The sequence below is a fragment of the Periplaneta americana genome, chromosome 15 (genome assembly GCF_040183065.1).
Source record: "Periplaneta americana isolate PAMFEO1 chromosome 15, P.americana_PAMFEO1_priV1, whole genome shotgun sequence".
Lineage (NCBI taxonomy): Eukaryota > Metazoa > Arthropoda > Insecta > Blattodea > Blattidae > Periplaneta > Periplaneta americana.
Window position 1 is genome coordinate 7,117,201 of NC_091131.1, and position 25,613 is coordinate 7,142,813.

Consider the following 25,613-nt stretch of genomic DNA (forward strand, 5'->3'; position numbering starts at 1 on the left):
TGGCTGGTTGACTGGTTGATTTGTTCATTAGTTTGTTTGTTAGAGCGCTGTCTAATTAAATGATTGGTTGGTTCATTTTTCGGCGTGTTGGTTGTTCATTACTTGGCTAGTTCGTTGGTCTATTAGTTATTTTGTTCGTTGATTGATTGTTTTGTTTTTTGGTTATTGGTTGTTTTATTCGTTGGTTGACTGCTTTATTGTATGATTGCGTATTTAATTCGTCGATTGACTGCTTCGTTGTTTGGATGATTTATTCTTTTATTTGTGGTTGTTGGTTAGTTCATTTCTTAGCATGTTAGTCGATATCTATCAGATAAGTTATGTTACAACCTAAAACAATTAAATTGGACACTTTGTTCTATTATTTTAATTATTGTATAATTAAAATAATAAAATTGTAGATAAAATTAATTAAAAACATACGAATGAAAATAGAAACAAAATATGTTGTGTGGGTACTTTTTGAAAAGCTTTTAATGAGCTTTATTAAAAAATTAAAAAAAAACATATTGGATGTTCCATTTGAAATAAGAGAGTTGGAGTTACTTCCGGTTGAAGTAGTAAAAACTCGGTAATACCATTATTGAGTTCTTAGCATATGGTTATCTCCACATACCAAGTTTCATATCACTGAACCGCATGCTTCAAAAGTTATTTAGGCGGTGCGTTTATTATTTTAATATTCGATACACTTTTCATTTTACTTGATTTAGCAACACTGAATTTGTATAGAAGTATCAAGTGTGGGTAATTTTTTAAAAACTCTTAATGAGCTTTATTAAAAAATAAAAATATATATTGGGTATTCCATTTAAAATAAGAGAGTTGGAGTTACTTCAGGTTAAACCGGAAGTATAAAAAACTCGGTAATACCATTATTGAGTTCTTAGCATATGGTTATCCCTACATACCAAGTTTCATGTCACTGAACCGTATGCTTCAAAAGTTATTCAGGCAGTGCATTTATTATTTTAATATTCGATACACTTTTCATTTTACTTGATTTAGCAACACTGAATTTGTATAGAAGTATCAAGTGTGGGTAATTTTTTTAAAACTCTTAATGAGCTTTATTCAAAAATAAAAATATATATTGGGTGCTCCATTTAAAATAAGAGAGTTGGAGTTACTTCCGGTTAAACCGGAAGTAGAAAAAACTCGGTAATACCATTATTGAGTTCTTAGCATATGGTTATCCCCACATACCAAGTTTCATGTCACTGAACCACATGCTTCAAAAGTTATTTAGGTGGTGCGGGACTTTTAACTAATCCTGTATAAAAAAAAACTAAAATTGTACAAAAATATGCACGATTAACTTGGCATATTTGTCATCATAAGGCCGAGCTGGTTGGCGAGTTGGTATAGCACTGGCCTTATATTTGCAAGGTTGCGGGTTCGATCCCGGGCCAGGTCGATGGCATTTAAGTGTGCTTAAATGCGACAGGCTCATGTCAGTAGATTTACTGGCATGTAAAAGAACTGCGGGACAAAATTCCGGCACATCCGGCGACGCTGATATAACCTCTGCAGTTGCGAGCGTCGTTAAATAAAACAAAACTTTTTTTTGTCATCATAGGAGTCCAAAACATCTATAAAGATGTTTATGCTCGACCATGCCGAAATGTAGTAATTATACACCTGGTAGCAGTCCTTTAATGCATGTCATTAAAGTAAACCTATTCATTAAAGTTCAGGTTTTCGATTATTCTCGGATATGCAATCGAAAGACAACTATCGAAAAGTCACGGAGGCTGGAAATCCAATACTGTCGCAGAAGGTTATGTTCCGTTACTATAATAATTAGCGTTAATTGTAAATAATATTCAAATAAATTCAATTTGTCATCTGATTTTTCAATGTCGAATTCAATTTCAAGGTTATATCAAGATTAATGTTTATCTTACTATTATCAAGGTCGTCGATATTCGCTTCCCGGAAAAAATCAATACTTTCGCGTCTGCGCACATCTCACAATTCATGAGGTAGGCTATTGCACTCAGTTACATAACAATAACATGAATACTTACGAATAATTTCAAGTTAGAAATTGTCCACACCTGTGGAGTAACGATCAGAGCGTCTGGCCGTAAAACCAGGTGGCTCGGGTTCGAATCCCAGTCGGGACAAGTTACCTGGTTGAGGTTTTTTCCGGGGTTTTCCCTCGACGCAATACGAGCAAATTCTGAGTAACTTTCGGTGTTCGACCCCGGACTCATTTCACCGGCATTATCACCTTCATTTCATTCAGACGCTAAATAACCTAGATGTTGATACAGCGTCGTAAAATAACCCAATAAAATAAAAATAAATCAAGTTAGAAATATGGTCGAACATAAAAAGTCGTATGAAACTTGCCTATAATGGTAATTAAGACGCTCGTATGAAAATTATGAAACTCGCTTGCGCTCGTTTCAAAAACATCCTCGCGTCTTAATTACTATCATTATAGGCTCGTTGCAGTGGCGGTTTCTCGGGGGAGGGAAGGGAGGAACGTCCTCCTCACATTTTTCTTCTTTTGAAAGTAAATACCAAATGAAATACGTGCCTTGAAATTTGAGGAAGATTCGATAATTTTTAAGTTCACGGCTATAAGAAAACCTCGGTTGATCGAATTTTAAACGACGCGCAATCATGTGCTGCTAGAAAACTGTGAAAAAGATGCGAGATTGTCTGTGTGGAGGAAAGCCAATCCATTCCTCCTTTACTGCAGTTAATACACATAGACAACAGCGCACTAGCGGCCAGAGACAGAAGCAGAGTTTTAAAACAAGTAAATGAACGGAGAGGGAGGAGATCCTCCTCTGAATCAGCGCATGGGCGGGAAATATAGAAACCGCCTGGTTGTTCAGCAAGGTCGCTACCGCTGCCATCTATCGATGATGCATTCAACCAGACTATAACACATCTAGGAGGAGGCACAATAAAAACAGTTTTAACGCAAAGCTATGAAAGACACCATATGAACTTTTTTTTTTAATTATAAAACAAAATATATTATTCATTGTACTTTACATAAGCTACTATTCATGGTTTGAAACTTTCGAGGATATCTGAAAGTTGAAGTTAGATTTATATAAAACAAAGAGGAAGTAGTTCTACGTTAGTATCGCAGATCTTTTTGGCCCCTGAAATTCACTTCCATTCATTGTCTACTAGACAGGACAACAGCCAAGTTGTCAGTTTTGTACAAATATATTTGAAATTGAAAGCAGGTACTCCAAACTACAGTACATTATTTTTAACATAAGATTAATCGGTCATCTGCAGTTTTGAACAATAATGATAGTATGACTTTACAAGAACTGACATTCTTCAAAAGCATGTGATACTGAACTTGTAAAATGTACATATGGCAACACAGACACGTGAGTGGGTGCAGTGTTCTCGCTTTCCTAACAGATTATTTCCCATTCCCACTTCCGTAAAACGGTTCTGGTTAAGTGTTAGTAGCTAGTCTCTTCCAACACGTGTGATGCTTTAGTGTGCGCGAAAAATGCTGCGAGTTTGTGAAGTTCCTTGTAATTGTTAATTTGTGCGATTATCCAACAACGAATGGAACTGAAAACATATTTTGGACAATTTAGGAAACTCAGTTTACAAGAACAGATTATTACTATACAAAAGAGAAGGCTAATTTGTAGCTTGTTTCTCTCAAGAAGGTGTCATTTTGCGCTGTTAACTTCTTTCCTCCTCTTAAGAAATGTGCAGGAGCCACTACTGGCTCGTTGCATAATGTACTATTTTGCATGATTTTCAACTAGACTGTAAAAATATGCATTTAAATATGAATCCTGGCCCTAGAGATCAGTAAAGCCACGTACGAACACATACAGGTGAAAAAGTCCGTCCAACCTCACTGTGATGCATGTGAATGCAACATTTTCTAATGCATATATAATTCTGTTTAGTAATTTATTGAAGCGAGAGCTCTCCAAACAGTGGCACGCATTTAGCTATAGTCAAGAGTTTTAAGTACAATTTAAATACTGCACTACACGCTTACAGGCACGTTGTTTATGGGGACAGTGAGCACGAGGGCGATGGTCAAACAGCACTTTATTAACTCGAGAATACGCCGTAATAAAATGCGGTAAAATGTCGAGAATTAGAACAAAAGAACACGGCACCGCTTTATTTTGTATCTGTTTTACGATCATAAAATTTGGACGCGTAGCGAAGAGGAGAAAAAATACGAGTAGCGGGAAAAGAAGATAAGAGAAACAATAAAAAGAAGAGATGAAAAAAAAGGGAAAATGGTAAGAAGATGAAGATCAAAAGGCATAAGGGAAAAGGGTGTTTGAAAAATGTGAAGATAGAAAAAAAATGGAAAAACAAAACCAGAAACGTAAAAGGAAGAAAGAATGAGATGACAAAAAGGGAAAATGAGAGGCTGGCGATGAAAAAGGGATCAGAAGAGGAAGAAATGGCGAAAAGAAATTTAAGATGGTAAGAGGGGGGAAAAAAGGAAGATATAATAGTACATTATGCAACGAGCCTATAATGGTAGTAATTAAGACGCAAGCAAGTTTCATGATTTTCATACGAGCGTCTTAATTACAATTATAGGCAAGTTTCATACGACTTTTTATGCTCGACCACATTTCTAACTTGAAATTATTCATAAGTTTTCATGTTATGGTTATGTGAGTCACGAACGGAACTGACCTGAATTGTGAGATGTGCGCAGACGCGAAAGTATTGATTTTTTCCGAGGCACGAATATCATTGACCTTGATATAACCTAGAGAACATTATTCTTGATATAACCTGGAAATTGATTTAGAATTGAAAAACGAGATGGCAAATTGAATTTATTTGAATATTATTTACAATTAACGCTAATTATTACAGTAACAGAACATAACCTTCTGCGACAGTATTGGATTTCCAGCCTCCGTGACATTTCCCTAGTTGTCTTTCGATTGCATATCCGAGAATAATCGAAAACCTGAACTTTAATGAATAGGTGTACTTTAATGACATGCATTAAAGGACTGCTGCCAGGTGTATAATTACTACATTTCGGCATCGTCGAGCATAAAAATAAAAAGAATGGGAAAAGAGAAGGAATAACAGAAAAATTAAAGAAGAAAAAGAATGGGGAAAAAAGATAAAGGAAGGCTAGAGGAAATCATTCACTCATCCATTCGTTCAGGTCCTTCACTGCAAACCCAGCATTATCCAATCTTCCCTTTTTCAGTCTTCCCCTTAGTCTCCGTATACGATTCGGATATATCTTAATGTTGTCTATCATCTGATATCCTCTTCTGCCTCGAACTCTTCTCCCGCTCACCATTTCTTCTACTACATACTTCAGAAGGTATTTTCTTCTCAGCCAGTGACTCAGCTAATTCCTTTTTCTCTTCCTGACCATTTCAGCATCATGCTTTCTTCACCCACTCTTTTCAACACAGCTTCATTTCTTATTCTATCTGTCCACTTCACACGCTCCATCCTTCTCCATATCCACATTTCATATGCTTCTAGTCGCTTCTCTTCACTTCGTCGTAATGTCATATTTCTGCCCCCATAGAATACTACACTTCGCACAAAGCACTTCATTAGTCTCTTTCGTAGTTCTTTCTCCAGAGGTCCGCAGAAGATGCTCCTTTTTCTATTAAAAGCTTCCTTTGCCATTGCTAGTCTCCTCTTGACTTTCTGGCAGCAGCTCATGTTACTGCTTATGGTACAACCCAAGTATTTGAAGCTATACACTTGCTCTACTGCCTCTTTTAGTATTCGCACGTTTACCTTCTTTATTTTTCTTGCTATGACTATGGTCTTGTCTTATTTGCATTTATTTTTATTCCATACTGTTTACAGCTGTCATTAAGTTCTTGTAACGAAGGTTGGAAAATGAAGGTAAGGGGAAAAGGCATGGCTTCCTTTACCGAGGTGTCCAGACTTCGTGGTCACTTTGTACTTCATTGTTCTGAATTCATATCTACGTTATACGGAACAATTTACTACACTTCCAAATAAAAAACATAAACCTCGTTTCCTGCAATGTAAGGTGGATAATAAGAACTAGTCTTAGTCATCATTATTCTTACTCAAGAATACGTAGTAATAAACAATGTGCTTGAAAATCCAATATAAGAATTGTAATAGTAATATGCGTTACAAGAGCGGTATGTTGAAGTTTTCATGTTCGAGGAAAAGTTTGAAAAAGCGAAACGTAGTTGAGCTTTTTCAATTTACGAGAATTGAAAGAAAACATACCGGTCGTGTATCGTACATTATTTTGTGCGAAGATCGTTTATTACATACCTGTAAGAGGAATTTCTAATTAGTTGCAATGAAATCTCCATCTTGGTTTCTGTTCAATGACGGCAAATTTGCAAAACAAAATATCTATCTTCAACATTATTGCTTTAAAATGTTTTCTGTGTTTACTATACTCCAGCAGGCCGTGATATACGTCTGTCTTCCCCCCCCCCCAATCTATAAATGCGAACTTAAAACAAACGGTAAGGTTATGTAATGATTTATTTTTCATTTTAATATTTAACAATATTATTTATATAACATATTGCAGTAATAACATCGACATCTGGAATCTTGTTGATTTTTTCACGGCTTCCTTAATGTTACTTGCATCACGAATGCAGTAACTTGAGTGGAGTTGTAGAGTTTACTTAATTTTTGCAAATATTTAAAAACAATAATTAACAGTGCAATTTAGGTGAAATTGCAGTGGTAAGTTTCCAATTTATAATTATTACTATATTCAACGTCTCTAACAATAATATGTTAAAAGCCTAAATCAGTAAAATCAATATGTCACTTAAGCGGTAAGAAGAGGGAAATTGTTATGTGTTGTAAGTTGGGAATACTGAATGTGGAATTTCAGACTTTCCGCGGATTGGTTTTGTGCGGAAACCAAGCAAATACGCACGATCTCGCACAAAAATATTTGACTCTCGTTTATCATGTATCCACATTTTCATGAGTATTACACAATAAAGACGAATTTACTCAAAATCTATACCGATTTCGTTGAATTTACTAAAACATGGACATACCAAGTTGACAATGGTAATATACGTTACAAGAGCGGTACTTTGACGTTTTCATGGTCGAGGAAAAGATTGAAAAAGCGAAACGTAGTTGAGCTTTTTTAATTTCCGAGAACATGAAAAAAAACATACCGCTTGTATATCGTACATTATTTTGTGCGAAGATCGTTTATTACATACCTGAAAGACGAATTTCTAATAATTAGTTGCAATGAAATCTCCATGTTGGTTTCTGTTCAATGACGACAACTTCGGAACACCAAAATATCTTTCTTCAACATTGTTGCTATAAAATGTTTTCTGTGTTTACTATACTCCAGCAGGCCGTGATACACGTCTGTCTTTTCTTTCCCCCAGTCTATAAATGCGAACTTAAAACAAACGGTAAGGTTATGTAATGATTTAATTTCATTTTAATATTTTAACAATATTATTTATATAACATATTGCAGTAATAACATCGGCATCTGGAATCTTGTTGATTTTTTCACGGCTTCCTTAATGTTACTTGCATCACGAATGCAGTAACTTTAGTGGAGTTGTAGAGTTTACTTAATTTTTGCAAATATTTAAAAACAATAATTAACAGTGCAATTTAGGTGAAATTGCAGTGGTAGGTTTCCAATTTATAATTATTACTATATTGAAGTCTCTAAAAATAATATGTTAAAAGCCTAAAGCAGTAAAATCAATATGTCACTTAAGAGGTAAGAAGAGGGAAATTGTTATGGGGTGTTAGGTTGGGAATACTGAATGTGGAATTTTAGACTTTCCTCGGATTGGTTTTGTGCGGAAACCAAGCAAATACGCACGATCTCGCACAAAAATATTTGACCCTCGTTTATCATGTATCCCCTTTTTCATGCGTAGACTATTACATAATAAAGACAAATTTACTCAAAATCTATTCCGATTACGTTGAATTTACTAAAACATGGACATTCCAAGTTGACAAAATATGTTGCGTGATATAAAATCAAGGTAATTGAAAATGCTCTAAAATGCAATGCTATGTCTGCATTTCTTTTTAATGCACTAGAATGTTAAAATCATGCGTGACATGATCTTAAATACGACACGCAACACTCACTTTGGAGTTCACGGGAATTACGGGTGACGTTTCATGGCAATACTGCACTTGTTCGTTAATGAAGACGGACATGGAGGCGCAGTGCACACAAAGTAAGCCCCACCCTCGTATTTTCCTTGCGTAGCACTGCCGAAGAACGTATAAAGCTGACGAAAGACGGTTGCATGTTCCTTATGTCTCATATTGCAATTATGAAAAAGAAGGGGTTGATTTAGATAACTCATTCAAAAAGCACTTCGGTACAAGTACTTCGAAAATCAATAAGGGATAACATTTATTTCTATTTCTGATTGAGGTTCTGGCTGATATGTACATCTACATCAGGCAGTACATCTCACTTGACGATATGTATCAGAAGAAGAACAATGGTTTGTATCAGAGATCTGCATCGGACGTTTTCGCTCGAGCGCCAAGTAGTTCATAGCATAATCCGATAGGTAGCGCACATGCATGATGGGTAAAATTGTCACGAGCGATAAATCCTCGAACGGTATAAGCCGAGCGTTAGACATTCGTTCTTGTACGTACTCTTCAGAATGAACGCCGTACTTGCTAGGCTACTTCTCTGCCTCTTAGGTTATACACCTCTGCGGAAGTGTAGGAAGATTGAATTCTCTAGGCTCATCGGCTAGCCACATGACGGCATACAGCGAGCCATGACACATTTTGAACTGAACATCCAGTATACAGGGACATCATTTTATTTTTACTTAAATTTTTATTGTACCTGAGTTTTTGAATGTACTTCACTCCCACCCCTTCTACTAATGAAGTTCAACCTTCTTCCACACAGATCCAAGACAGCATATACAGTCATAGTAGCCTTACCGTCACAGTACGTTCCAAAAATATGTTCGCGTTTTCCAGTGACGAAAGAGCTTTTAATATTGCATCATTTTCGCACAGGCACTGTCGTCCATTTGCCTACGTTGCATTCCGGTTTTCCCCACCAGCTTCTATTCGCCTCTCGGTAAAGGCTAGTGGCTGGGCTGTCTTAGCTCTTTTCTGAGAACATTAATTTCTGTTAGGAATTGGACATATACGTAATATTATAACCATACAACTGTTTAAAATAACTTAAATAAAAGGGCATCGTTAAGTAATTAACTGTCACGTGATTTCCCTCCTTTCTACGATCCTGCGACATAATCACTTGGACGGACAGTAGATAGAATGTCTGAGTAATTTTATCTTTTCGGATCGAGCAGAAGTGAAGATTGAATTTACAGTACGTAAGGTACTCTTTTACAGACTAGGTACAGAATTATTTCAATATGAGTTAGGCCTACTAGTACGAAGGACGAAACTGGTAATTGGAATTACATACATTAATCAAAATGAACCGCCACCATTTTGAAAAATGTGTTTAAATATCCATATTATGATTATTTTTCAATTTAACTTCATTCTCTATAGTGTACGCTAATGTGCTGTAGACAGTATAATATACACTGCATAATGAATACGTCCACATGGATAGCTCAGTTCGTGAGTAAAAACACTGTTAATACTGTACTGTATTCTGATTAAACAAAAACCTAATGAAAATTATCAAACTCAAAAGCTTGATATTTAATACTTTACGTAAATGGATGAATTACTTTTCTTCCCTCCTATACCTAGTAAAGTGATTTGTTTGTATATTACGCCATCGAACTCCAGTCATGGAAGGGGTTAGCAACCGTTGATTCAAAGGTATAGGCAGGTTAATATCAGAAATGTTAGTAAAAATAAAATGATGTCCCTGTACAAGAGGACTACGGAAGGAAAAGAATAAACATTAAGATCTTCAGAAAACTTCTGGATTCGAAATAGACAAACCTGCGGTTTGAACCTATGATAATATATGACTATGATCAATATGGCAATAATTATGCAAAAACAGTTGCTAAATAAAGCAGTATGTGAAGCCTGTGTGGTGTGCAAGAGGCCACACGCCACGCTGACTGTTAGACTCAGGTGCCCACGTGTGCGTGACGTCCCACACAGAGCAGTCCCTAGGTCACCTAGTCTAATGTGATCAGATAAACCTGGAATAAAACCCTCTACCCCTTCCCCCATCCTTGTCCGCATCCAATTATCAGGCCCAGCCGATGGGAAACTGATCTTGTTTGATAGTGACAAATACGATTCTCCAGAAACGTTCTGCATGCACAGGAATGCTACGAAAGAAATCCTTATTGTATACACTAACAAATGACTACGCTTATCTCTTACATTTTCTACAGATGGTATGAAATGCAGCTGTAGCGGTAACTTAGTATATCGGTTGCAGTATGCGGCATGAGCTTCATGAAAAGTGCAACAAAGCACTGCTCTAAACGCTCGTACAATTTATGGAAACTGGGTTATACAATGTAACTTGTACAAAGGCACTATTGCGAAGGGCCCGGCGAGAAATGCAACCCGTGATCTTTTTTTTTAATTTTAGTAGCTTATTTTATGACCCTTTATCAACAGCTTAGGTTATTTAGCGTCTGAATGAGATGAAGGTAATAATGTCGGTGAAATCAGTCCGAGGTCCAGCACCGAAAGTTACCCAGCATTTGCTCATATTGGGTTGAGGGGCACCCCGGAAAAACTTCAACCAGGTAACTTGTCTCGACCGGGAATCGAACCCGGGCCACCCGGTTTCGCGGCCAGACTGTACTAAACGCCAGGTTATGAACCGACTAAACAGAAAGTAGTTGGCAGGGCGAGAGGAAAGTGCGGGTTAGAGGGGTAGCCTCTGCAGCGATGACACGTTGAGTGTGGGGGGTTGGAGTACGGAGCTTTTCATTGGACCTCACGTGAAAATGTCGTCTGCTAACGAAAATCTGGCAACGGAATCACGGAGACAATGTAGCAAACTTTCCAGTTCATTTGTAGTACCACGTGTATTACGAGTCGCATTTCGTACCAGCGTCATTAGCTCGTGCTTTCTTAAAAACAGTAATATTAATTACTAATATTGTAGATAGTGTTATCGAGAACTATATACAGTAATTATTTTAAACATATCGGTGACAAACGCTGAACACGCTTTGAATCTCGCGCCACTATGTGGCAACAGAGCTTATAAGCAGTGTATTCCGAATCTCACCGGTCCGGTGGGATCAATGACGTCACGTTGCAACGAAAATAAGTAACAAAACTGCTGGAAGAATCGATGCTGTCATGGCGACCGTAAGTGGTTATCTGTGCTACGCTAGCAAAATTTTGCGAAATTTTTGTACTGCCATCTCGTTCAAAGAAAAGAGATCATGAACAACTTATTTCTTGAACCGGTAGTAATAACTGGTCCGTTGACATGTTCGCTCATAAGCCATTAACATATTGTTTTTACGTTGTGCTCATTACAAACAATACAGCAGAACTAAAGCAGAACACACCGCCATGACACAACAGTGCACGATGTCATTCGTCTGCTAATTCCCGCCCTATACAAGAACCAATCAGATTCACTGATGGCGGCTAATGGAGACTGCCACCACCTCTGCAAGTTGATGGCACCGGTGCGACACCGGTGGAGCATCAAGACGTCATCGGTGGAATTCGGAACACCGTGATGCCATCGGATTGCTCACCGGTGAGATTCGGAATACGCTCAAGGAGAGCAACAGAATGTTGCTTCCGGTTTAGTCGGTTCATAACCTGGCTTTTAGTATAGCTAGCCGTTACTCCATAGGTGTGGACCCCGTGATCTTAAGTATATATTCCTATAGAGCAGTTATTCCCACTTATATCATGCTGTTTGGTTCAAGTTTGACGAGCGTGACAAGAACCGAAGACTGCTTGAAGAAGCGGATCTGTCCAACTCGCTCGCACTTGCCCCTTCAAGTTCGCTGGCTTCTCCTACCCTCACCTCCCATCCCTTCATGCTTTTAGCTATGTAAGGATTTTAGAACATCGCATAGCAGGGATTTGAACTCGGGACTGCTAGCGTCGTTATCCAACGCTTTGCTAACTGAGCTATCAATCTGTCTTTCTCCATGGAATTAACTGACATTCGTCTTAAAACTGGGGCAAAAGCTGATAATCAGTCAAAATGGGACTTAAACCCACACCCCCTTCCTTTATTGTATTGTATTTATTAACATTCCACGGTATTCACACATTGCTTACAGCTAGAATATGGAACAAGTCTAAAAATTTCATACTATTATAAAGTCTTAATTTATAGTCACAGTTTAGATTAAATATATACAGACGAGATAGTCTACTAGTACAACACAAAGTTTTAGTATCAATTTCATGAAGTGTTATTGAATGTCATGAGTTCACCTACAGAATAGGAGGCGTGAGAAATTAGATACTTCTTTAATTTGGCCCTAAATAATTTTATGTTTTGTGTTTCATTTTTTTATATCGATAGGGAGGCTATTAAAGATTTTTACTGCCATATAACGCACTCCTTTTTCATAGCACGATAGACTTTCCAATGGAGTATGAAAATCATTTTTTGATGTGTATTTATGCTATGAACTGTTGAATTAGTTACAAACTTTTCACGATTACATACGAAGAAGATTATTAATGAAAAGATATACTGACAAGCCATGGGCATTATTTGTGGTTTTTTTAAAATAGTCCTACACAATTCCCTAGATTTGGCACCTACTATTATTCTAATTACACTTTTTTGTAATAGAAATATACTGTTACTATCTGTGGAATTTCCCCAGAATATTATTCCAAAACTCATTACCGAGTGAAAGTATCCAAAGTATATTGTTTTAAGGTATTGATATTTACTATTCTTTTGCATAGATCTAATAGCAAAACAAGCTGAATTTAGTTTGGGGGTAATTTCTTTAATATGATTTTTCCAATTTAACACATTATCGATTTTTAAGCCAAGAAATTTGGTTGTTGTTGTTTCTGATAGGGATCTATTGTTAATTATTGCCCTAGAAATTTGCGACGTTGAATTTGGACAGGATTTAAATTGAATTATGTTAGTTTTGTTACAATTTAATACCAATTTATTGACTGAGAACCAGTCACATATTTTGACGAGAATTTCCTCTGTTGAAGATTGGAATGTGTTGGAGTTATTGGCTGTAATTACTATACTTGTGTCATCTGCAATTAATATGGGATGACAACAGCCTTGAAGTACGAGTCCCGCCTGCTAATGCCTAAAACACGCCATGGTCCATACGCATAAAACGTATAAGAGAGTGTCCGACATCTTTCTGATTCAGGGATAAGCGAACCCAACTTCATTTCCCTCTGTAAGTGTACTACAACAGTATCTGCCTTTCACTTTGTTCTGACATCCCGGATAGCATCGGACAAATGTGCGACAAGGCCCAGCTCTTTGCATTCAGTTAGAATCAGAAAATCAACCTTTTTAATGAGAGCTAATCCGCCGACTCCTCCGCTAAATCTTTGTTCTGCCTTGCTAATTAATGCATCGGACATGCGAGTCATATCGGCGCGCCATCTTAATGGAACCTGCTGCCAACCAGATTAATGGAGCTGAAAGTATTGTGCGTACGCAAGAAACGTGATGGACGACCACACGGTGTCCGTATAACGAAGAGCACTCTCTGCTAATGGAGCCGCAACATTTCAATCTATACACGCCAAATTCGAAAGCAGCTAGCTGCAAGACTTGCAGAGAACAGGTGCCCTTATCCCTCCTCATACAGTAGCCTAGCTGGGTAACTTTCGGTGCTGGACCCCGGACTCATTTCACCGGCATTATCATCTTCATATCATTCAGAAGCTAAATAACCTAGATGTTGATACAGCGTCGTAAAATAACCCAATAAAATAAAAAACAAATATGGTAGCCTACATTGGATGAAGAAAGTTTAGGAACGCTGAAAAAAATATATAGGCTGCCTATATCGAAATTTTCGCGTTCGCAGCATCTCTGATGTCGAAATAGTAATTTTTCTACGACAGTGCGTAAAGCATTTTACTCACTATTATAAATGCGTAAAGTGAGCCTTTAAAACAATAGTGCATATAAAAGTAAGCAATCACTTTACGACTGAGCAATTTTACGCAATGGCGAAGAAAATGTAGGCTAATATTCAATGTACAAACTTCATTCAATAAGAAATTAATGCATTACCTCTATCTTTCATGACAAATATTACACGTAACACAAAATTTGTATTTAATATGTAACAAATTTAACATTCTTATTTACAGTAATTTATCTCTTATTATGCTGAAGTTACATTATGTAGTAGCCTACTCATTGCAGAAAGATGAAGCATTCAACTTTTCCTAATCGCCTTGTTGATTATTATATAACTGTTTTAGATGGTCATGAAATCGTAATCATGAATAAAATAGGCTGTCATTCCATGAATACTTATTTCGTAATGGTTCTGAGTTTAAATGGCCATGACATCGTGATATCTTAACATCTCCAGCTTAAAATACTCGTATTATAATATGCATATAACTATTTCACGTAAATCATGCAAAATTGGAAGCATATCCTATCTACTTAAACTGTACAAGTTATAAATGAAGTCAAATTTCTTAATTTCGAGCTTATAGAGAATGCATTTTTGTGCAATCCACTGAAAAAAGTTTACAATGCAAACTAGGAACCATCCGATATGTGAACGACACTTTCATTATCTGGCCTGATGATCCCCAGCTGCTAGATGGTTTCCTGGTCCGTAACCACATTGCACAGTCCCGTTTGAAACCATTCTTCAGGTTGTATTGAGAAAACGACACAGAATTATAATGTACATTCAGGTTTTTGAGACGGGTTTGAGACTGTCCCAAGATATCATTGAGACTAGGCTGAGACTGCCAATGAGCGGGAATTAAGATGACATTGGACATGAACCACAGTCGTCAAGAAGATATTTTGGAGACAAAGAAAATCCACCAGAATTTTACAACGGTGAGCAGTTTTACAAACGCTACAGATTCACAGAGAACACCGTTCTAAATTATGTTTTCATTCTATTACCGGTTGAAAAACCAAGAAAAGGGCGTCCGTGGTATTCCTGTGCTAAGAATTCTGCAACTCTTGACTGCCCTAATACTTTATGCATCATGAGACTTTCAAGTGAGCGTAACTTAAATCTTATCATAATTAGACGAGATATGAAACTTTAGCCTAGTGTTTTTATTAGGTTATAATTGCCAAATTAGCTTGTTACAAGTTAGACATTTTTAATAGCAACACGAAACAAAGCACGATCGTAAACATTACTAGTTCCACTGATCACGTGATCAGCAATAACCACATAAATGTATGAAAGCTATAGCCTTCAAAGCGTATATTCTAACCACATTCTCAGGATTGTCAGAAGACCAAAATAGGACGGAGTATGCGCCTATTTATACGAAAATTGAGACCGATCTTGACTTATTTTTGGTTTTAGGGAAGTTTTTAAAATAGCTTGGCGTTGACAGTGCATACGGGCCTTAAACTCGTTGAGACCATTAATTGATGATGTTAGTGGAACAAAACAACTGTATTCCATTTCTAAATGTGTTGGTCACGAAGTACCAAGGAACCTATCTACGAAGATTACCAAAAAAAGAAAACAGATACACATGAAGTACTTCCATTTTGATTCTATCCACTCCATATATATCAAAAGAGGTATCATATCCAAAAGACACTACCACTGCAAACAACAAAAAGGAATTTATCTTCATGGAACACAATTCCTCAAAAATATCTTTAATATCTAGAGGCTATTCCATCAGATTCATTGGCAAAGGCATAAAAAGAACGGACAATAACAGATTCCAATCTTCCCCTGACCCTCGACTACAATTATTATAATGCCATGTGTCAACGGAAAATCCAAAACATTCAAAAACATTTATTTTTAAAAATATAAAATCAGGGTCGAATTCAAATATCTTGGAGCAACAGTAACAAATATAAATGACACTTGGGAGGAAATTAAACGCACAATAAATATGGGAAATGCGTGTTATTATTCGGTTGAGAAGCTTTTATCATCCAGTCTGCTGTCAAAAAATCTGAAAGTTAGAATTTATAAAACAGTTATATTACCGGTTGTTCTGTATGGTTGTGAAACTTGGACTCTCACTCAGAGAGGAACATAGGTTAAGGGTGTTTGAGAATAAGGTGCTTAGGAAAATATTTGGGGCTAAGCGGGATGAAGTTACAGGAGAATGGAGAAAGTTACACAACGCAGAGCTGCACGCATAGTATTCTTCACCTGACATAATTAGGAACATTAAATTCAGACGTTTGAGATGGGCAGGGCATGTAGCACGTATGGGCGAATCCAGAAATGTATATAGAGTGTTAGTTGGGAGACCGGAGGGAAAAAGACCTTTGGGGAAGCCGAGACGTAGATGGGAGGATAATATTAAAATGGATTTGAGGGAGGTGGGATATGATGGTAGAGACTGGATTAATCTTGCTCAGGATAGGGACCGATGGCGGGCTTATGTGAGGGCGGCAATGAACCTTCGGGTTCCTTAAAAGCCATTTGTAAGTAAGTAAGTAAGTGTCAAACTGTTGTGTAGTGTTAAAACGCGAGTAATGCCACGTCCTATGCATGAATCCTCTTGTTATGATCACTGGGCAACGTTGTTACGGTTAAGCCAAGCATGGGCAAGAAAGCGGGTTCTCAACGCTTTGAAATGAAGTCAGATAAGCTAAAAACCCTGACATAAAATCATCAGTTGCCTTGTGATGGCCAGGGATATCCAAAGGCTAAGGGAGTAAAACCAGAAAGAAAATTCCAGTCCTACTAAGGTTGAGAAGTGGGGCCTGAAAAATGTTCTTCTATACTCCGATGTAACATATTTTCTACTCTGGTGTACATCATGCGACATTGAGAAAAGTTTTTCCCAATAGGCTAAGTTCTATCTACATGCAAATCGTAGATCGTATACGATCAATGGTGTCATTCAGCCGGTTTGCCATAACTGACACCATTATGGCATCACTCATAAAGCAACTAAGCCAGGAGATAATGGGGTAGGGTAGCCAGTTCCTTCCCCCGCAGCCAATGCATACATCGCTGACTAGCTACATATTACACTCGACGTCTGTGCCTGGCTTTATCAACATTTTCCAGGACGAAGGTTGGGTCGTCGTGGTCCGCGCAAGTGACCAGCACGGAGTCCCGACCTCACTCCATATGACTTCTTCCTGTGGGGTTGGGCAAAGGAAGAAGTTCATCGCACCAAATCGAGAACTTTGGATGAACTGGAGGATCGCATTCGCCATGTCCTCCGTACCATAACAGTTTGTGTTGGAGTCAGTAGAAGCTATCCCCAAGAGATTAGAAACGCTGGTGGAAAATGTCGGTGCATATGTGGAGTTTTAATTTTTAATTGCAGATGATTTGTACCATTTCACACTCCACAACAGAACTTGTTTCATTACAATAGACAAATTATTAGGAAAGTTATTAGCGATTTCTAATAGGGAGTTACTTTCCGCCCACTCTGTAGATAGCTGTTCTTCCTTTCTTTAGGATAGTTAATTCTGTTTTCTTTGATGTTATTCAAAATAATATTTTTTATTGTAACTTATCTTCCAAGACTATATTAGAATGTTGAATCTTTATGGCTACTCAATGAAGGTCAGCTGTCCTTTTATGGGATTTTCTCTCTACATGCAAGACTGCTATGTCAAGAAATATTCGGCTTTGCTACAGTAATGCCTACTGAACTTTACGGTTTATAGCCTCAACCTCCAATCCATAGTCATTATTTACTAATAATAAGTCAAGTGTTTAGGCTAGCCAAACATAAATGACTTAACAGCAAACAACCTTTCTCGTATGACAGCAGTTAGATCAGGCCTGCACAAGGTTTGCGCTCTCCGAGCCGGCTCAGAACTCATTAGCGAAATGCAGATATTAGCTACGCTCTGTATAAGGGTGGACTGGAAAAAGGGGTGATCTAGTAACAGTGTTTATGAAATGAATTCCCGTTCAGTGTTTGCAAAACTATCTTGGACTATTATTAATTAATAAAGAAATATTTATTCTACAGAAATAATAGAAATTCTATAGCTATTTAAATATATAATATCATTTTGTTATATTTTTATTTATCAGTACATCAAAACGAGGTTTTATGCTGTTGGCAGCTGAAAGGAACAGCAGCCTACTGATCGTAATGAAACATCAGTTACAGATGTTCGATGTCTGCTTTTATTAAAGTTGATTATAGAAAACAGTTGCTCACAAATATAAATGTTGAGCCAAACATAGCAATCATTTTCACAGCCAGCCTGTGTAGTCGTGAATATTATTGCTAATGTTTAGTCTTGTAAAACTCAACCAGACTAGTAGTATTATTCAAACGATCTTTAGCTCTTAGGTCACATTGAAGATCAATAAGTTCGAGCTGTAAATCGTTAAATGGTAAATGTTATGTTCCATCTTTTAGATTCCTCCATACTGTACTGTAGCAGTAGGTAAGCAACGTGAAACAGTTACTGAGAATAGGCCTACACACTGCACTCCACTAGATAATTGAGTGTTCGTTTCCCTCTCCTCTACCTATAGTAAGTCTATGTCATTCTGACGTATCTTCCTCTCCGTTTCGGCGAGCGGTAAAGACCGCTCTCCCGCTCCGAAGGAGCGCTGTTTGTGCAGGTATGAGTTAGATCTTAAGGAAGAAGCCAGTAAGAAATTTCAAAATACAGAAAAAATCAAAATCTTAACACAGAGGACAAAATCTTCCTCAATCAAAAATTCAATATTACTCTTAGACTAATGTAGAAGCTGTTCGTGACTCTGGGCCCAATGTTGAAATGTCGGTCAGCGGTGAATGAAGAAGCCGAACAATAGCATTCGGTGCAGAGCCATGAACCATGGACAATGGCTGCATTATTCGAGGAACAGTTTAATAAATGTATGAGTAGCAGCCATACGTATGAACGAGTCATGTATCATTAAAGCTAGCAGGTAACGACAGCGTAATACCACACGCAATTTAGCAACACATAAATACAGTAGAGTGCCAGATACTCGGAATTATAGTAATAACGCTCTGATGATCATGACGGCAGAGACGCGACGTCTGTCCACTCCAATAAAATACGTTTAAATAACAGAGCTGTATGAAATAGGCCTACTCCTATTATATTTCAAACAGCAAATAAAAACAATAGTAATATGCGTTACAAGAGCGGTATGTTGACGTTTTCATGCTCGAGGAAAAGATTGAAAAAGCGAAACGTAGTTGTGCTTTTTTAATTTCCGAGAACATGAAAACAAACATACCGCTCGTGTATCGTACATTATTTTGTGCGAAGATCGTTTATTACATACCTGAAAGACGAATTTCTAATTAGTTGCAATGAAATCTCCATGTTTGTTTCTGTTTAATGACGGCAACTTCGGAAAGCCAAAATATCTTTCTTCAACATTGTTGCTATAAAATGTTTTCTGTGTTTACTATACTCCAGCAGGCCGTGATATACGTCTGTCTTTTTTTTCCCCCAGTCTATAAATGCGAACTTAAAACAAACGGTAAGGTTATGTAACGATTTATTTTTCATTTTAATATTTTAACAATATTATTTATATAACATATTGCAGTAATAACATCGGCTTCTGGAATCTTGTTGATTTTTTCACGGCTTCCTTAATGTTACTTGTATCAGGAATGTAATAAGTTTCGTGGAGTAGTAGACTTTACTTAATTTTTGCAAATATTTAAAAACAATAATTAACATTGCAATTTAGGTGAAATTGCAGTGGTAAGTTTCCAATTTATAATTATTACTCTGTTAGACGTCTCTAAAAATAGTATGTTAAAAGCCTAAACCAGTAAAATGAATGTCGCGCTTAAGCGGTAAGAAGAGGGAAATTGTTATGTGTGTTACGTTGGGAATACTGAATGTGGTATTTCACACTTACCGCGTATTGGTTCTGTGCGTATTTGCTTGGTTTCCGCACAAAACCAATCCGAGGAAAGTCTAAAATTCCACATTCAGTATTCCCAACGTAACACACATAACAATTTCCCTCTTCTTACCGCTTAAGCGCCATATTCATTTTACTGCGCTAGGCTTTTAACATATTATTTTTACAGACGTTTAACATAGTAATAATTATAAATTGGAAACTTACCACTGCAATTTCACCTAAACTGCACTGTTAATTATTGTTCTTAAATATTTGCAAAAATTAAGTAAACTCTACAACTCCACTAAAGTTACTGCATTCGTGATGCAAGTAACATTAAGGAAGCCGTGAAAAAATCAACAAGATTGCAGACTCAACATAGACTGGGAGAAAAAAAGACAGATGTATATCATGGCCTGCTGGAGTATAGTAAACACAGAAAACATTTTAAAGCAACAATGTTGAAGATAGATATTTTTGTTTTGCAAATTTGCCGTCATTGAACAGAAACCAAGATGGAGATTTCATTGCAACTAATTAGAAATTCCTCTTTCAGGTATGTAATAAACGATCTTCGCACAAAATAATGTACGATACACGAGCGGTATGTTTTCTTTCAATTCTCGGAAATTAAAAAAGCTCAACTACGTTTCGCTTTTTCAATCTTTTCCTCGAACACGAAAACTTCAACACATCGCTCTTGTAACGCATATTACTATTGCATCTTAAGTTCCATTAAATGGCCTTCCCACAATCACTCTTACATCCAGACCGTCCCTCTTTTAGCGCACGACATTAGGCCTACTGCATTTGTCTTACAAGCATAGGGCAATATTTTGGAATCACTGATTCTGTGAAGTGATCACAGAGCTCGGAAGTTGATAATCTAAAAATCACAGAAAAATGACCTATGAAATGAACTTAAATTTCTGAAAATATGACATTGAAATTAAAAAAGACCCAAGATTTTAGTAACAATAATAATAATTACTTACTTACAAATGGCTTTTAAGGAACCCGAAGGTTCACTGCCGCCCTCACATAAGCCCGCCATTGGTCCCTATCCTTTACAAGATTAATCCACTCTCTAGCATCATATCCCACCTCCCTCAAATCCATTTTAGTATTATTCTCCCATCTAAGTCTCGGCCTTCCCAAAGGTCTTTTTCCCTCCGGCCTCCCAACTAACACTCTATATGCATTCCTGGATTCGCCCATACGTGCTATATGCCCTGCCCATCTCGAACGTCTGGATTTAATGTTCCTAATTATGTCAGGTGAAGAATACAATACGTGAAGTTCTGCGTTGTGTAACTTTGTCCATTCTCCTGTAATTTCATCCCTCTTAGCCCCAAATATAATCCTAAGAATCTTATTCTAAAACACCCTTAATCTTGCTCCTCTCTCAAAGTAAGAGTCCAAGTTTCACAACCATACAGAACAACCGGTGATATAGCTGTCTTGTAAATTCTAACTTTCAGATTTTTTCACTGCAGACTAGATGACAAAAGCTTCTCAACCGAATAATAACAGGCATTTCCCATATTTATTCTGTGTTTAATTTCCTCCCGAGTGTCATTTATATTTGTTATTGTTGCTCCAAGATATTTGAATTTTTCCACGTCTTCGAAGGATAAACTCCAATTTTTTTATTTTCATTTCGTACAATATTCTGGTCACGAGACATATTCATATACTTTGTCTTTTCGGGATTTACTTCCAAACCTATCGCTTTACTTGCTTCAAGTAAAATTTCCGTGTTTTCCCTAATCGTTTGTCGATTTTCTCCTAACATATTCACGTCATCCGCATATACAAGAAGTTGATGTAACCCGTTCAATTCCAAACCATGTCTGTTATCCTGAACTTTCCTAATGGCATATTCTAGAACGAAGTTAAAAGTAAAGGTGATAGTGCATCTCCTTGCTTTAGCCCGCAGTGAATTGGAAAAGCATCAGATAGAAACTGGCCTATACGGACTCTGCTGTAAGTTTCACTGAGACACATTTTAATAAGAATAATAATAATAATAATAATAATAATAATAATAATAATAATAATAATAATAATAATAATGCCTTTCAAGGAATCCGGAGGTTCATTGCTGCTCTCACATAAGCCCGCCATCGGTCGCTATCCTGAGCAAGATTAATTCATTCTCTATCACCATATCCCACCTCCCTCAAATCCATTTTAATATTATCCTACCATATACGTCTCGGCCTCCCCAAAGGTCTTTTTCCCTCCAACCTCTCAACAGTGTGGTGTGGCATAACACATATGTATTTAAAAAAAACACTTTGTAAAGAAACCACACAATAAGACATACTAGTATAGCAGACATCCGAACCTTCAGGTGGGCAGACTGTAATCTTGACCATTATTTGGTAATTGGAGAATTAAGAGAAAGACTATCAGTAGCCAAGCGAGTAGAGCAACAAGTTAATATTAGTAGATTCAGAGTTAACAGAGTTAGATGTTAATAGCGTGTGGGAAAATATCAGAGATAATATCAAAATTTCAGCTCAACAGAGCATAGGTTATTACGAAACTAACAAAAAGGATCTGTGGTTTGATGAAGATTGTTGCATGGTAGTAGAAAGAAGGAAACAGGCAAAACTGAAATTCTTACAGGATCCAGTTGAGGCGAATAGAGATAATTATATCAAAGAAGCAAGTCATACACTTAGGAATAAAAAGAGAGATTACTTGAAGGAAAAACTGAATTAAGTAGAAACAAATAATAATAATAATAATAATAATAATAATAATAATAATAATAATGAATGTCTTCAATGCACATACAAAATACAATATGCTGACTGCGGGCACTGAGGTTGCACTATTTGTTCTGTTGCGTTGAACTGAGAGAAGCACGAATCAAAGCTGATGCAACCATAAGGAAAATTTTTGTATGCTGAAATCGAATTGTGTAAGCAATCTGTAATAGGTTCTCGAATATAGACTATGACTACACTTAAAAAAAAAGTCCGTTCTAAAGCAGAAAAGGGCAAAAGACAACAAAAAGTAGAACATTTACTAGAAATGACCAATAGGCAATAAGACAGAAAAAAAATCAAAATAAAGTAGGCTATATTTGTTCGTGTTGAAGTGAAACGAGTCTGTATTACATCCTGCATTGTCTGTGATATCTGAGAAAAAAGATACTTCATCAACTTCCGAGCCCTAGTGATAACTATTTCGCTCGTGTATATGTGTAACAATGAGTCAGAGAATCTATTGAGTTTTAACCAATCGAAATCAACTATCAACTACAATCTTGTCGAAACAATGTTCTCTCACATGATGCGCATTTTATCTTGTCGCACTTGATGTTCAGATGTCTTTCGTTTACACGGATTTCGACACCATGTCGCAAGCTTCATGTTTCACAAAAATATTAGCACAGTCAGTATATACAGTCACGAAGCTTGAGTTGTCGAGGGTACTAGGAACAATAGACTGTGCCGGTACTATTTCGCATTGTCTGTAATGGGGCGATAGTAGCGATCCTAGTGGTTAGCAACTATCTATGGATGCATATTTCCTACATATTGAGCTTCGTGACTATATATATACTAGACTGCGATATTAGCATAATTTGTGCGTGTTTTATACTTTTATATTCTCGTTCTTAATGCTACCAATGTCGCCAACAATCGGTACATTTATCAGATGCAGTTGGTAGTTTCGAACACTGAATTTCCGTGACCCTTATTATTTTAACGTCACCATTGTTAACAATGACAGCCAGTTTCTCGTGTACAGAAATGACAAACGCGTCACTGGTGAATCATCGTGCATTTGTATTCTTTTTTCACGATTTTAACAGCATCGACGCGAAGCATGTGCTTTCCGACATTCTAAAACGTGAATTTATTTTTAGAGCAGAAAATGAATTTAGTTTTTTGTTCCCTTTGTGTTACTTGTAATTATGGACAGACGTTACGACGAAAAACATGACGATTCTGTAAGCAAAACAAGTAATTATTCATATTATATCACCAAGCGTGTGGCTGGCAATGAAATTAATTCTTTTCTCTTGTAATTGTGTTTCGGAAAATAACGAAATCATTTGTACATGACAAATTTCAACCCGTTTAAGTGCAATTATTTCTACGAGTTTTTGTAAGAAATGTAACAAGATTTTAAACCATATTCAAAGTCCACCGGTGTGGACTAACCGTTAGGTTAGCACGTCTGACTGTGAAACGAGTGGGAACGGATTCAAATCCTAGTTGATTAAGTTTCCTGATTAAGGTTTTTTTCCTAGTGTTTCCCCTCAATAAATTGAACAGAATTGCAGATTAACTTTCGGCTTTGATCCTCGGACTCAGGACTCATTTTGCCATAGTTTTTTGTCGCACATCATTATCATAATTACCATAGCCCGAGTAAAGTGCATGCTTTATTCATACAAGAGAGCGGCCGTTCGACTACAATAAGCCTCAGGCTGAGATGCAAGTCTTCCGACCCAGTCAAAAAAAAAGGTAACCGCAAAAAAAATACAATACAAAGTTGTCACATTCAGAAAAGCAGCATCCTTATTTAATTCCCATTAATTAATAAAACGTATTATTGCGAATTGAAATAAAAAATTAAGTAATCATTACTTACTGGCTTTTAAGGAAACCGGAGGTTCATTGCCGCCCTCACATAAGCCCGCCATCGATCCCTATCCTGAGCAAGATTAATCCAATCTCTATCATCATATCCCACCCCCCTCAAATCCATTTTAATATTATTGAAGGATTGGTAACAAGCTGTTTTTTACGGTGATGGGTTGTTAGCCCTTCGCCCAACCCCCAAGCTGGAGGACCACCCCTCATCGGCTGTCCTCGACTGCTTATTCAATATATTCACAGCTACCCTCCATATTTGGAGGCCGTCTCCTCGATCCGCAACCTGAGGACGCGCCATGCCGATTAAGTAATCATTAAGGTAAGATAAATATAAATCACGCAAAAACTTATATATAAAATAATCTGAAAGCAAATAACTTTGAGCAAGAATAAAACTCACAAATAACCAATATATAAAGAAATCGGCAAACAAAATTAAGTTGAAATTAAAACTAAGTAGAACAAAAAAGTAAAAACCGTTACTACAATATAAGTACCGGGTAAAAGAGGAATTAATAAATAACAATGTGTTAATGTCAAAAGTGTGCAGCTTTTGGTGTATAAAGCCTGAGAACCATACAACCATAACTTGTACAGTTGTACATATTATGTCTTCATGAGACAGTAATTTAACTGTCAGCTTATTTAAACACAAAGGCCCGGTTTCTTCAACCTTTGTTAAATTATAACAGTGTCTTATTCCATTTTAACTGTAAACTTAACAGTTGAAGCATTTCTTCAACTACTGTTAGTAGTAACAGGCTGTTAAAACCTATGTTGATTTAACTGCCCAACTTCATGCAGTTAAATCGTTTAACTCTCTGTTAGTATAAAAGTATTCAATATGGCTGATGCTTTAGATGCTGAACTTATACAGGGTGTATCTAAATTGGTGTCAAATATTTCGGGGACGTGTTCCTAACATCAAAACAATTTAAAAAGTTAATAAGCACATGGGTCTGAAAACCATTCGTTAGGGAGTTATTAAAGAATTTGTCCCTTCATTGACCGCTGATTGTTTGATGGTTTTTTTGTTTGTTTGTAATTTGTAGAG